Source organism: Lactuca saligna, chromosome 9 (genome assembly GCF_052625555.1).
Source record: "Lactuca saligna cultivar CGN05327 chromosome 9, ASM5262555v1, whole genome shotgun sequence".
Taxonomy (NCBI): Eukaryota; Viridiplantae; Streptophyta; class Magnoliopsida; order Asterales; family Asteraceae; genus Lactuca; species Lactuca saligna.
Genome location: NC_136425.1, coordinates 35,013,845 through 35,029,588, shown reverse-complemented (window position 1 = coordinate 35,029,588; position 15,744 = coordinate 35,013,845).

Below are 15,744 nucleotides of genomic sequence, written 5' to 3'. Positions count from 1 at the left end.
TTCTTATTATTTAATATGATTTTTTATAGGTCAATGGTAGCAAGTGATCATATCTTTGAAACTAGTGCAAGATTCATGTATTATACGAGTTTATTAGAAATAAAAACTTTATATCATGGTGTAAACATTAAATATTGTAATTGTTATTTTATTTTCAAAGTTTAACAAAATATATTTTGTTGTATCTCGATTTTAATAATATTGTTTTATAATATTTCATTATTATAATTATATAACAAAAAAATCACAATAAATGTTTTTAGTGGTGGAACAAACAAACTATTTATTATTATATTCATTTTATGGAAAAAATATATTTATTTTAAATAATAAATATTTTATTAATTGTAGTGTTGATCTACACATTTAATATAACAAATATTTTACATATATAATAATAGAGGTGTTAATTATTGGAATTGATTAATTTTTTATTAACAAAAAAATAAAAATACCAAATAATAACGTGTAGAATTGAAGTAATTTAAAAACTCATGTCATCACATAATGACGTGTGATAAAATTTTTGAGAAAATAATAAATGATAAAAATATTTTATTATTTATTAGGATAGATAAAGTAATTACTTTAAATATTATAATTACTGAGTAATTTTTTAGTTAAAAAGTTGCTAACCACATATGGAAAGTTCCTTCACGTTTGAAGTCATAAGTCAATGTCCGCGTAGACCCAAGTGGTCCTTATATTTGTGTGACCAAAATTTCTATAACAAAGGGAATTTGGATACTTGAGTTTTTCTTTTTACCGTTTGGCCAATAAGCCGTAATATCACAACTTTCTACGACCTTCTCTAATAAGATTAGGGAATTCTCCAATAAAGTTCTAAAATTTTGGTTCGGTTTACGTTTTAGTTATAAATTAATTTTTGTTTACGAAAAAATCCTAAAAACTAGCAAAAGTATGCATTTGACCCTTTTTGATCGGTTGGAACCGACAACAAATTAATTTGGAACTATTTTATTAACTGACCTAAAATATTTAGACTATTTCACAAAATGACCCAAAATATCGGGACTTTTCTACAAAAAAATATTAGGACATTTCTGCAAATAAAAACATTATTATTATTATTATTATTATTATTATTATTATTATTATTATTATATTAAAAATATAAACAACTATGCTAATTTTTAAATTCATTAGTATTAATATTTTTAATAATACATATAAATAAATTTAAATAAAAAAATATATTAGAGAAATTATTTAAAGATGAAGGTGGTGGTGATGATAATACTTTAAGCATTGAAATCATGAATATCTGTTTGTATGTCCTCACTTTGTATATGATCATTTCACATTTCTTATTATTGTTTTCAATTCAAAATATTAACACTTAACAATTTAAAGAAGTTGCCTATTTGTAAAATTGTGTACAAATTGTTTAAGATAAAATGATTTCTCACTTTGTATATAAAATTTCTTAAGGTAGAATGATTTCTTTTCAAATCCAACTGACCCACAATAAATATTTACATTGGTGGCCGTATCAAAATTCGAAAATATTAATTAAAATATCTTGTTTAATAGAAAGTAGTATGGCTTGTTGTGCTTTATCACATTATATTTGCTCTGTTTCCAAAAAAACCACAAGGATAAAGTAATGAAAAAGAGCAACACACATGTCGGTAATTCAAATACTTATACACAAGACACACACACATATTACACGCTCACTATTAGTAAACAATTTGAAAAACCAATAGCTTCTTTTAAATTGTTAAATGTTAATATTCTGAATTAAAAACAATAATAACAAATGTGAAATGGCCATATACAAAGTTAGAATATACAAATAAACATTTATGATTTCAAAGCTTAAAGCATTACCATCTGCTCAACCTTCACCTTTATAAAATGTCTTTAATATTTTTTTAATTTAAATATATTTATATGTATTATTAACAATATTAATAATAACAAATTTAAAAAATAGTATACTTATTTATATTCTTAATATAATAATAATAATAATAATAATAATAATAATAATAATAATAATAATAATAATAATAATAATAATAATAAGGTTTTTGTTTGCAGAAAAACCCTAATATTTTTTGTTTTTGCAGAAAAGTCCCAATATTTTGGGACAATTTATGAAATAGTCCCAAATTAATTTATTACTGGTTCCAACCAATCAAAAATGATCAAAATGTAAACTTTTGTCGGTTTTTGAGACTTTTTCGTAAACAAAAATTAGTTTAGGACTAAAACATAAATCAGACTAAAATTTTAGGACTTTATTGGAGATTTCCCATAAGATTATAAGAATATATTAAACTTAAATACTTGCAATTGGTATGCCTATTATGTACAAAGAATCACTATAATTAATTACTCGTAAAAGGTTTCATATGGGAGAAACTTACCTTTTCCCAACATATATCTTTAGGAAATTTGTAAATTCTAATCAATGATTTCGGCTAGTCTACTACACATCAACTTTACCATATGAGAAAACCAAATCAACCACATAACATCCATGGTTTGATATCAAAGTTCTTTACCATTTTTTTTCCGAGCACTAGTCATATACTTGATTCTTTCGGTGAAAGGCTATTATTCACGTAACAATTATGTTGCAACTATTTATATCTTTATCTCACACTTTGTTTTCTTTTATAAGAGTCCATTAATCAATATATGTAACATCTCAAAAATTAGGGTAAACTTTTTAATTTTTCAAAACCAATCCAGAGACCATAATTGTTTACAGAACATTGTTTTCAAAAGTAATAATCAAAATCCGAGTATCCCTAAAATCCAAAATCATAAAACCAGAAGGATATGCACGATCACGCCTTCGCCTAACCTTGGTCATCCAAAGTACCTGAAACATAAAACTGAAATTGTAAGCAATAAGGTTAGTGATCTCCCTCAAAATACCACCACACAAACAAATATCATATACAATCATGCATGTTGGGTCCAACCAGTCATCGAACTAGAATACCCACAGGTCCACAACCATCGAGCTGGATTACCCCCGACCCGATCAGTCATCAAATTGGAATACCTCGACCCACTCAGTCATCAGACTGGAATACCAATATGCAACGGGTCCACTCAATCATAAGACTGGAGTACCCTCGCTCCACACAGTCGTCGGATTGGAAAATCCTCGGTCTATTGGCTCACGCACATAACAATAAAGCATCAACCTGAAATCATAACATGTTGACATATACATAGCAAACAACATAGTTCCAACTACAAATAATCATATAACCAGTCAGCAGACAAACAAACAGATCTACAGATCACTACCGAATAACATCCTATATACCAGGATAAAGATCTAACAGATCACTACATCATAACAACATCCTATATACCAGGATACACAATTTAGTGGGCTTGTATTAATGCCTTCAACCCACGAGTAAAGTGAGGAAAACTCACATCATTAAGAAGTGGTTAATTCCAAGAAGGGGAGAACCGTTTGGGATTATCAAAAATATTTAAAGTGCGTATTAACTTGGAGTTCATATCTAAGGACAAGAGGAAAGTTGGTTTCTAGGAGTAATAAGGGAGTTAGAGATTAAGGATTTGAGTTATCTCGTTCGGGAAAGTGAAACAGAGATAGGGACACATTTTGGATCCATGGCTAGGTTCAGGTTGAGGTTTGTGTTAGGACCTCTCTGCCTGTTCTTGTCTATTGAAGTCTCTAGGGGTCGAATCATAACCCGAACACCTGATAAGGTTCAGTAGGCTGGGATTTGGCTCATATTGATCTTTGATTAGGTGTTCTTGTAGGTGGTCGGAAATAACCATGGGCTGGTCCCATTGCAGTTGTGGAAGTGATGTGAGATTGTGGGGAAGTCATAGATTTCACTAGATTGATAGAAGGGTGTGGAAGTGTGGTAAGTCTACGACTTGGCTCATAGGAATCTATATGATGAGTTAGGTTGTACCAAAAATGGTTGTGTGACTGTGGAAGGACTGCGTATTGTAGTATGGTATGGCTCCTATGGTTTTGATAAGCATTAAGTGGGAAGTTGATTGGATTCTTGTTAGTCGGTGGGATGATAGCAATATGTCTGTAGGCCCACCGGGTGCTGATCGGGAATCTTCATAGCTGAGATTGGATGATGGCAAGAACGCTGATGAACCGTGAGCTTCTCATTCAAATGTCTGGATGGTGTCATGAAGTGTAGTGGACCCTTGTGGACTTTACTTATGTGTTGGGTCAGTAGTATGCTGTAGAGATTCGTATGGTGTAATTCGTTTGGTCTTTGGCATAATTGGGTAGTTTGAGCACTATGGGAATACTACTGATGGCTCAGTATCCGAAGGGTATGGGTTGGTTTTTGGTAGGACTTTGGCTTGTTAGAAAAGTCACATTGGTTATTGGAAGTTCCGCGTGGGTTTCCTTAGTGGATCCTTATTCGTTGTTGCAAGATCGGTTTCAAGTGAGTTGAGTTGCCAGTGGTAGAGTTAGTTGTAGGAACCTTGGATGAATTGTTAGTTAAACTGTACCCCTGAGTGCATGGGCGTATATATGTTGCCCAAAATTTTCTACTGGATTGACCACTGATACGCTCATGGGAGCGACGAGATGATGATGGCTCTTCAGGAAGTTAAGTGTGTACCTGAGAACTTTTAGACGATTTCGAATGGATGATGATCAGCCTCCATGTCTGTCCCTGGAAATTTTAGGATTTAGGATTCTCGATTTTGTGAAGTGGAAGTCAGTTCATTTGCAGCTAGGTTGATGCAGTACAATACTTTCAAGAGGTTGGATTGTTGCTGATGTCAGTTGGGCTCTATTTGGTTTCTCAAGTTCAAGTTTGATGTATTGGTTCTACAAATGGATTGGAAGAATCATATGGATTGTGCAAGTGCAATTAATATTCTAACCGAGTCAGATTTTGAGGACGAAATCTATTTTAAGTGGGGGAGAATTATAACACATGGATCCCAAGTTAATTTAAATTCGAAATTTTGGCATTTAAGGTTGCCATGATGTGGGGGAAGGCATATTTATGTGGCAAATCGATAAGCATCGTGGGTTCATTTAAGCCGCCACGACGTGGCAATGTATGGGTATGACCTGGAAGCTAGCAGTTGGCAAAACCCTATTTCCAGGTTTTGCTCCCTATTTAAAGAATGAGGAGGCTAGGATTTTCTCACCCTTAGCCTTTATCAACCTCTTTGATACTTGAGAAAACCCTAATCTCCTCATTTGTTTAAGCATTCTTTTGGTGTTTTTTGAAGTCATTGAAGGGAGAAGGATGAAGAAGTGAGCTAAGATTCAACAAGCAAGCCTCTATCCTTTGTTGTAGCATTTCTTTGGACCTTTGTAAGTATTTAAGACCCGATTTTTATCATCATAGGTTGTTAGATATTGAGTTTTCCCTAAATTTTCTTGTTCTTGGTTATTGGGTGGTGAAATCTCATAAAGTTTGCAACTTTATGAATCTTCATGCCATTTAAGGAATTTGGTATCTTTGATCTGGTATAGTAGTGAATTTTGGTATCATGAAAGGAATTTTGGTCAAAAAGCCTCTTTTTACCTATTAAGAGTCCATGACATGCATTCAACATGCATGTCTGAAAAGTAAGGATTTTTATGTTATTGTAGGATGCTAGAAACATTTCTGGAAATGTGAAACTAGAGGTATTCAAGATTAAGTGCTTAATGAATTAACCCAAGTTATGTTTTGTCCCTTTTTAGACCTAAGAGTGAGATCCTTATCTTTTGGATGGTCTAAAGGGATAAAGTTTGAAACTTTATCTACTTGGACTTTAGGATGGACCAGATCTGGATTTTAGAGCCCTTGGGGAAGAAGGAAATGGCTTAACCTATTAATGTATTTAGAACCCAGTGCCCGCGATATGGCCTAGGTTTCTACGCCATGGCGATTGGGCTAGGACTCGTCTATTTTATCATTTAGTGGACACGACGTGGCCAAGGATGGCCACGACATGGCGATTAGCCATAATGAATTTTGACTTTGACTGTTGACCTTTGACTTTGACCAAGTTTGACTTTAGGTAATTTGGGGTATTTTGAGTAGTCGATTAAGGTTTTCTCATTAAGTGTTGTGTAGGTGATCTGTAGAGCCGGTAGTTGGAGAACCATTCAATTCTGCTATCTTTCTGACGTTGAGGTGAGTTTTCCTTACTGTACTTGTGGTTCAAAGGCACCAATCCTGGCCCACTAGGTTATGTATCCTGGTATATATGATGATGTTATGCTGGATATATGTTAGACTAGTAAATCTGTATCATTACTTGTATTCGTTGGTTATATGGTAGACTGTTAGATATGTATGATTACTTGTACTTGCTGGTTATTGATTATTATTATTATTATTATTATTATTATTATTATTATTATTACATATGTTGACATGTTATGGTTTGTTGGGTAGATGCGGTCCTACTTTGTTTTAAAGGCCAAGATACCTAGGGGGTTCGGATAGGCTGTAGGACCAATAAGGCGGTCCAGTCAGACCGAAGGCCCGATGAGCGGTCCAGATAGGCTATAGGCCTAGTGAGGCGGTCCAGTCAGGTTAAAGGCTCGGAGAGCGGTCCATATAGGCTATAGGCCCTACAAGGCGGTCCAGTTATGTTGAAAGCTCATATGTGTATGTTGTTATCTGTTGGTTGTGTATGATACTTTGGGGGAACTCACTAAGCTTTGACTTAAAGTTTGATTTTATGGTTTCATATACTTTAGAGGATAGGAGTAAGGCGGAGGCTTGATTGTGTACATCCTCCTGGATTTTTATGAGATTTAATTTTTGGACACTCTGATTTATGATTAAGACTTTTGGAAACTCGGTTTGTAAACAGTTATGGTTTTTGGATTGGTTTCAAAAATGAAAAGATTTATCATGATTTTTGGGATGTTACATCTAGATTGCCCTCCCAGCCCACAACTCATGTCTGGATTACTCCCGAGCCCACATCATTAGTCTGATTTTCCTTCCTGGCCCATAACTTATGTTTGGATTGTTCCTAGGTTTGTTGGCTTCCGCACAGAGTAGTATTGCCTCAACCCAACCGCATTATGTCAATATATGCAATAGATAAACATATAACCAACAAAAAGGAATTCATTCAGATCTATCAGTTTAAGAGAACATCATAACATAACAATATCCTATATACCAAGATACATCATAGAACCTGATGGGCTGATATTGGTGCCTTCGGCTCACGAGTATAGTGAGGAAAAATCACCTCACAAACTGGAATATAGCTGAAGTGATCATTGCTCCAAACACTACCTCTACAGATCATCTATACAATAAACGATGATCCAGTCTCAATCTGCCATTCAAATTACCGCAACTGACCTAAAGTCAAACTTGCTTAAAGTTAATGATGAATGGTCAAAAGTCAAAGGTCCATATCAGACCGTGTACAAGCTACGTACTCTAGCTCTATGCCCTACATAGTATGTTACTTGGCTTTTACGGGGCAATTCTGGGCTATGTGCTAAGTACCCATATGTACGCCCTACATACTCACACCGGATCCAAACTTCTCATTAAGCCCTTATTTCCTTAAGACCTTTCACTCAATACTCAGATCTAACCCCAAAGAGCATTCTTAATCATAAATTTTCCAACTTTATGTCTTTACATGACTAGAAATTTTCCAAATTTGAAACTCTAACTTATCACAAAATCCCAAGCTCCATAACTCATGCATGGATGGAAAGAAAGGACCAAGATTGCATTTTTATGACTCCATGCACACTAGGGATGTCTAAAACCCCGCGGGACCCCGACACCGTACGAGACTAATTTTTAAAAATTCGGGAGCGGGGGTGGGGCCAGATTAACTCCCGTTTATTTTCGCGACCGGGGTCGGGAATGAGTGTTTCCGTCCCGTACTCCCGTAAGGGCCCCGTTTATATATATATATATATATATATATATATATATATATATATATATATATATATATATAATGGAAAATACAAATGGGAAATCAGGGCTTCTCCGCTTCAGCTTTCTTCCATCTGTCTTCACTCTTCGGTTCACAAATCACAATACGAACGACGACTTTGAACTTTCTAGCTTCAAGGACTTCAGCTTCCTTCCCGTTCCTATACTCTGACTGCGACTTCTCCAAGTCTCATACTCCTACTGGCGACTCACTTTGATGTTTCCCATCACCGTCGTTGACACCCTTCCACATTTGACGGTAATGTTCCACTTGGCTCATGATTTATGTTTCTCACTGATTTCTCAAACATAAGTGTGAATCATTATCATAACTCGATTTATATTAGGCAATCTGATTGCAATTAAGGTGTATTTAGTGAAAAGCATGGATGAAGTATTGTGAACAAAAATTTTATTAAGCCTATTTGACCTGTAAAATAATTTTTGGCAGTTTGGCTCCACACGTATGATACTTGAATCTGTGATGCGGGATTTGGGAACTCCAATGAAGGGTCTGTTACTTCATTTGGTACAGAGATTTCCTTCACGGATGCTTTCTCCTTTTACATACATAAAATTGTTGTTCTACATACACTTCATTGTCCATCAAACTTGATTTCTTTTTTCTTATTGAACTTTAAAACAAACCCCTGTTTGATTGAGGATGTATTGCTTATTGAATAACAGAAGTAAAATTCCCAACTTGCTATACAATGTTCATGCATCAATCACCATAAAAAAACTACAAAATCCTATATAACTTTAGTGATGTTTTATGTTTGATCAATTCTTGATTTATCAAGGACTTACATGTTTGTGTATATACATATGTTGGGCTTGTATAAACTATTTGTGGATCTAAATCAAATACGTTTCCACCTTACATGATCTGATCATTTCAATCATACATGTATTTTTGAATTTTTTTGTTTCTTAAAGATAGGCTTTAAGCTTTTAAAGTTATTAAAAATAGTCTTTTTAATCTAAAATAAAGCAATTTTTTAGCAAAAAATCCAATTTTAAGCCTATAAACCGGGGGAACGGGGGCGGGACCGGGGGCGATGGAGGTAACCGGGGGCGGGACCGGGGGCTGTGTAAATGGGGGATCCAGGGGCGGGACCGAGAGTGGGGGCGGGAGCTGGGGCAACAAGTGATTTCGTGGGTGGGAGTGGGGGCAGCTATTTTCGCTCCCTTTTGGTCTCATTGACATCCCTAATGCACACAAAAATGTCTGAAAAGGCTACTTAAAAGGTTTGAAGTAGCTCATACCCAACTAGACCAATAACATTGTAACATCCCGACTCCCAGGTATAATATTTATATATTAATTTTCAAGTTAATTGAGTGACTCGACGAGTGGGTGCCCCAACTCATCGAGTAGAGTTGATTTAGCCACGTGGGTTTTATAACCAACTCGGCGAGTCGAAGAGACCCACTTGGTGAGTTGGCGTTGTGTGTGGAAACCCTAATTCTTCGGGGTCGAGTCCTATTTAAAGGGCCTTAATCCCTTATTTCCGCCTCACCAGCCACCCAACCCCCTTATGTGAAACCCTAATCAGCCATAGTGAGCTAAGAGAGAAAGAGGGCTAAGACTTGAGTGTTTTCGTGATACTTTGGAAGAGAAGAAGAGAGATTCAAGCTTGGATCAAGAGGAGGCTTTTGGATCTAGAGGTTTTGCAGGAGTTTGCTTTAGTTGGAGGTAAAAAGATGCTAACTTGAACATTTCCTTATGAGATTTTGGGTTAAGGAGTTTTCAGGATTTTTCTTCCATCCATTTTGGTGGTATTAAGTCACTTGAGCATGTCTTGAGGTTAAAACCTCAAATTTGGATTGTAGGTGGTCTAGTGAGCCCAAAGACCCGAACTTTATTGAGCTAGAGGCAAGACTTTTGTGCATGTAACCATTGTTAAAGCTTGTACTGGCATTATGAGCTTAATATGTCATGCATGGACGTAAAGTTCACAACTTTACGTGACATTCGAGCCTTAGGGAGCCATGTCTAGAGTTTGGGGTCATGGATCTGACTTAAAACGTCTGAATGAGCACATGGACAGAATGGACTCGCCGAGTCAACGAGTCGACTAGGGTTTTCCCCGATGAGTCTGTACATGGGTAACTCGATGAGTTGATGAGACAACTCGACGAGTTAATTTGGGTTTTCGCGACGTTTCTGAAGGAGCAATGGGGACTCGGCGAGTCACATAGATGCACTCGGCAAGTCAGGTCAACATGGATTGTTGACTCGAGTTTTGACTTCTGTTGACTTTGGGGTTTGGCCAAGGTAGAGATTATGGGTACCATGGAGGGGTAAAATGGTCTTTTACCCATTCCAAGAGTTTGAGAGAGAGAATAACTTAGTTTATTTAGAGTCGTGATTTAAATGTTAATTAGAGATAATTATCTTATGTGTTAGGCGGAGGCTAGTTCGAGATTCGTGTACGAGATTAGTTACTTGCTTGCTTACGAGGTGAGTCTTCTCACTATACTTACCTAGAGTGGTAATCTTTGTGTGACCGAAGGGTCTTATGTGCTTATATTGAGTATTTTGATATCCTGCATTATGTTCTTGTGATTTATGTTGTGTATTATTCTGAGCTTACTGAGTTCGGACCGTAGGGTCTACCCGAGTTGTGGGACTAGAGGGTCCCACTGAGACACATTGACCAGCGGGTCTTATTCGAGTATAGCCATGAGAGGCTAATGAGATATGTGTGGTATTTTGGGGAACTTACTAAGCTTCGCGCTTACGTGTTATGTGTTTCAGGTACCTTTCAGTAGGGGTGAGCAGAAAACGACCCGAAACCCAAAAAAACGGAATTACCGCATAAACCAAAGCCAAATAATCGGAACCAAAACAAAAACCAATGGTGCGGTTTTTAATTTTGAAAAACCAAAAAATTGCGGTGCGGTTTGATTTTATGTTTAGTAACCGCACCAAATTAACCGAAATAACCGCAAACCGCATAATTTAATATATTATTTAAATATTTATAATAATTATATTTAATTATTAAAAATAAATTAGCTAATCGAAGGAATGTGCATCTTTCATTGACGAAACGGGACTCAAAAAAATTGAATCAATTCGTTTCTCACTCATTCGTCCTTTCCTTTAGTTTTTGGTGTGTAAATGGTTGTTAGTAAGTGTTAGACATATTGTTAATTGTTTGAATGAAAAGAAATATGCTCTGCTGGACTCTTTTCTCGTATGCCCAAAAAATTCAATTTCGGTACAGCTCCGCTTAATAAAATGCAACTTGAAAGAATAAAAATGGACCAAAATTGTGATTTATTTGCAATGAAAATCTAGAAATAAATAAAAGTCAACTAAATTGTTTGTTTTGAACATGAAAAACCTCACCGTTTTAACCGAAAAATCGCACCACCTCATTTGTGGTTAAAAACCGAAACCGCACCGAACCGCAAAACCGAATCGAATCAAAACCGTAATGTTCGGTTTTTGGCTTTAAAAAACCGCAATTTGTGGTCTCGGTTGCGGTGTTATATAGAAACAACACCGAACCGCACCATGCTCAACCCTACCTTCCAGGATCACGGGAAGGCACCGGCTTGATTGTACACACACGAGTTGGAGATACGTTGTGGAGGATCCTGGATTGTGTTTTAAACTATTTATGAATATGTGTTTTGTGATAACTTGATATTTTTGGGATTTAACTAACGAGATTAATGTGATTTTAAATGGAAAATTTTGTTTGAAAGTTTACGGTGTTTCAAGTTGGTATCAGAGCCTTGGTTTGAGGGATTCAGATATATCTTCGGGTGTGTCTGGACTCAAACTGAGGATTTGAGAAAAATTTTCAAAAGACATGATTTTTTTAAAACAAGAAAGAGTTTAAAGAGAAAAACGAGTTGGAGCAGTGTGTACAATCAGCCAGAGCCCAAATGGTGGTTTCCCAAAATACCCTTATTTAATTGTGTTATGAGATATTTGTGTAATGTTAGGGATGCATGCTAAAGTATAGGCTAGGTATTTCATATTTAGGCCTAGAGTTTCCTGATTTGTGATGCCTTAGCCTTGGAGTTGGTGCTATTTGATATTTGCTTTGAGTATATGCTGAGTAGGAGTATTTAGCAGGAATCACTTAGAGAGAGTTCTGAGTTAACAGATAATCTAGGAGAGATACCTAGATGAGCAAATGAGAGGTCTACTAAGAGGGTAGTATGTTATCCGTGAGAGTTAGAGTACTTGTGAATTGGGATCCTAGGAGGAGGACTTGAGGTGACTATAGATTGGTGTGGAAGGTAGTATTGGGCCCATACTACTGAAAACACCGAATCTGTATGCAACCCAAGTAAGAATCCTTAGGATGCTAAGGAACAAGTAGGGACGGGTGATCGAGTGTGAGTATGCTCGAGTGAGTCTCTGATGATTTTTTTGTTGTGTTTCAAAGACATCATGGTGGGTACATGCCACAACCCCTAGAGCAGTGGGACTAGTGATGATGAGATTCGCAGGATGATTCACAAGGAGGTGGCTATAGCCATTCGAGAGGCGACACCTAAGATGTTTGGATCTATTAAGACCACACTGATTGATACATTTGACAAGCGATATGCTGCTGTTACTGAGGCGGCTACTGTTGCAACCACCGCAGCTGTCGCCGCTGCTAGGCCACAAGGAGGTGACTCATTGTTGTTCCGAGAGTTCAGCAACAAGAAGCCACCATAGTTCGATGGGATCAAGATCTGATTGCTGCCATGAGATGCATCTCTGATATTAAGGGATTCTTTTACACGTGTTCATGCCCTGATCATTTAAGAGTTCAGTTTGTACCGAACCAGCTTCGCTCGGGGGTGAAGGACTGGTGGAAGTTTGTGACTACCAGTTTTACTCCTGCAGACCATGCTGCAATGACGTGCGAGAGGTTCACATAGTTGTTCCGAGACGAGTATGTTCCCCCGGTGGAGAGGGAACGGTTGGCACATGAGTTTCTGTCTCTCAAGTAGAAGATATAGTCAGTGATTGAGATTACGAGGATGTTTCATGAGAGGGCGTTGTTCTGCCCTGAGCACGTGTCCACTGAGCAGGCACATGTGAGCCAATATCTGAGCATACTGAGGAGGGATATACGAGAGTTTGTGGCGAACTCATCATACCAGACATTGGCTGAGCTTCAGACCAATTCCATGAGGAGAGAGATTAAGCTAGAGTAACAAACCAGGGAGGAGGAAGAGTCTCGAGGTAGAGACCGAAGACCAGTGCAGTTGCAGCCGGAGATGAAGCGGGATAAGCCCACCGATATGAGAGCTAGGGGCCAAAAGGGCCGCACTTGTGGCAAGTGCAGAAAGAGTCACGAAGGATCGTGTCGGGTGGGGATTTGCAACAAATATGGCAAAGAGGGCACATGGCGAAGGATTGCCTCAAGGGGTTTGTAGTTGGCTTCCACCGCAACCAGACTGGCCATCGGAAGGCCGAGTACCCTCAGCTCTTCAGGGATCAACACAGGGTTCTGCGCCTGCTGCTTTACGTGCTACTGAGAGTTGGCCAACGAAGGTCGAGACACCGAGGGTTCATGGGAGAGACTTCCAGCTGACAACGGAGGAGGTCTGCGCACCTGACGACGTGGCCGGTACGTATTTCTTTATTTATATTATTTTGATATATGTTGTGCTTATATTGTGCTGTGTATAGGTACTTTTCTTGTGAGTTATGTACCTGCCTTGGTGTTATTTGACTCGGGTGCAAGTCGATCCTTCATGTCTTTAGCTTTTAGTCGTCACATCAGTATCCGACGAGAGGCGTTGAGTCGACCTCCGAGGGTTCCTATAGCCAACAAGCATGCATTTTTTTTATACTGATGTAATCCGAGGATGTGTACTAGAGATTATTGGTGTTGAGTTCCCAATAGACGTGATACCGATCGCGATGGGTGATGTCTGTGTCATAGTGGACATGGAATGGTTGAGTCGGTTTGGAGCTGTGATCGACTGTAGTAAAAGATATTTATGATTCAGCGTATGAAACTACACACTGATGAGATCTCATAATACTATGTTAGTGAATGGTATTTTTAGCCCACACTATCAGGAGACATCACAAACTAACTATATGATCATCATAAATTCATTCGCTGATCACTTAAGCTGATACTTATTTGCGTTGATGATTTGTCTTAATGATATAACTTCCTTGTCTCAACGGTAACTTTTTGGATGTCTTCTAAAAAGATTCTTCATTATCTTGGGGTATGAGATCTTTACGATGCATATATCGTCACTCATGATTACATTAAAAGGAAGAAACTTTGTGGGTATAAATTGAGAAATCTTCATCCTACGTTAGTTTTACAAGCAATTCAAGCAATTAAGATCTCTCTCTGTCTCTCTAAAAAAGACTCCATATCGTCATCTCACTCAAAGCTTTCACCATGTCAATGCCCGTATACAAGTTTGCTCCCAGCGCTAACATCAGCAAAGGTCCTCATGCTCTTGAATCTACCATCATCATTCAATCGAAAAGTGTGGCGTTCTCGGATGAAATCCCAAAGCAATTCGTAAACTTAGGAAACAAAGATTTTGTCGACTATGTAAAGATCGATCCTCTTCGATATGCATTTTGCAACTTCCCAGACCCTTTCTACCCTAAAGAAGTATGTGAGTTTTACTATACATGCTCTATTGATACTTTTTCTGGAACCATCACTGGAACCATTGGAGATGGTCGATATAGGGGTACTATTGATGCGTAATCCTTTTGAAATGCTCTTCGTCTTCCCCGATTTGAAAGTTACTCTGAAACTCCTTCTGAAGAAAGTTGCAAATATGTTCGTGAAAAAATACGGTATAATTTCAATCTTCAGAGCCTCACTCGTGATACATACAAGACCACTCTTCGTCAGTGTTTTAATCTAGGGTGGAAGTACTTAATTAATGTGACTGGAAAATGTTTTGGTCACACGACTGGAAGTTTGGATCAATTGAATCTCTTTGAGCAAAGGGTTTTATATTCTATTTTTTACAATAAGAAACTAGATTTTGCTCAACTTTTTCTTGATCAAATGGTTGACTGCATTAATGGGAACAAGAAGCCATTGAATGTTCCTTATCCTTGTTGGCTTGGTCTGATCTTGTCTCGAAAATAAGGCTATGTTGAAAGTCATGGGATTATCATTCCAATTCCTGCCCTTTCCTAAAAAATTATTTATGTTGCTCCATCTCAGGGTGACTTGCCTATTACTGCAATGATGCAAAACTGGATTGAAAAACCCTATGTGGTTGAATCCTTAGACTCTAAAGATGATGGTGATGATAATGATGATGCTGTAATGAAGATGAGAATAATGAGGATGATAATGATGAGAATGATAGTGATCTAGAAGGTGGTAATAAAGAAGGGGATGATGAAGAAAAAGATACTGATAAAGATGAATAAGAATCAACAACTGCTATTGGAGAAGACTTCACTCAGAAAATGAACTCTCCTCCATGGATGAACAAGCACATTCGTTTTTCAATTACCTCTTCATCTTCTTCCTCTGCTGATGATGTTGCATAACGTAGGTTAACCCCTCCTACTACTGAAACTACTAATCCACTGATTCAAGATGTCAATTCTCCAAAGCCAACGTCTCCTCCTCCTCAAGCTGAGAGTGTTCCTATCATGACTGCTCCCCTTCATCAAGATAATCAGGGAGAATCCAACTCTAACTTTGAAACTGTTGTGCTTTCTCAACTTTCCTTAATTGTGCCATTAACTTATGAATAAAATGTTGACTAAAGTTGTAAGGGATGTGGCTATAATAAAGAGATTTATGGTCTTGGATGATGATGATGATGATATGGTTGTTGA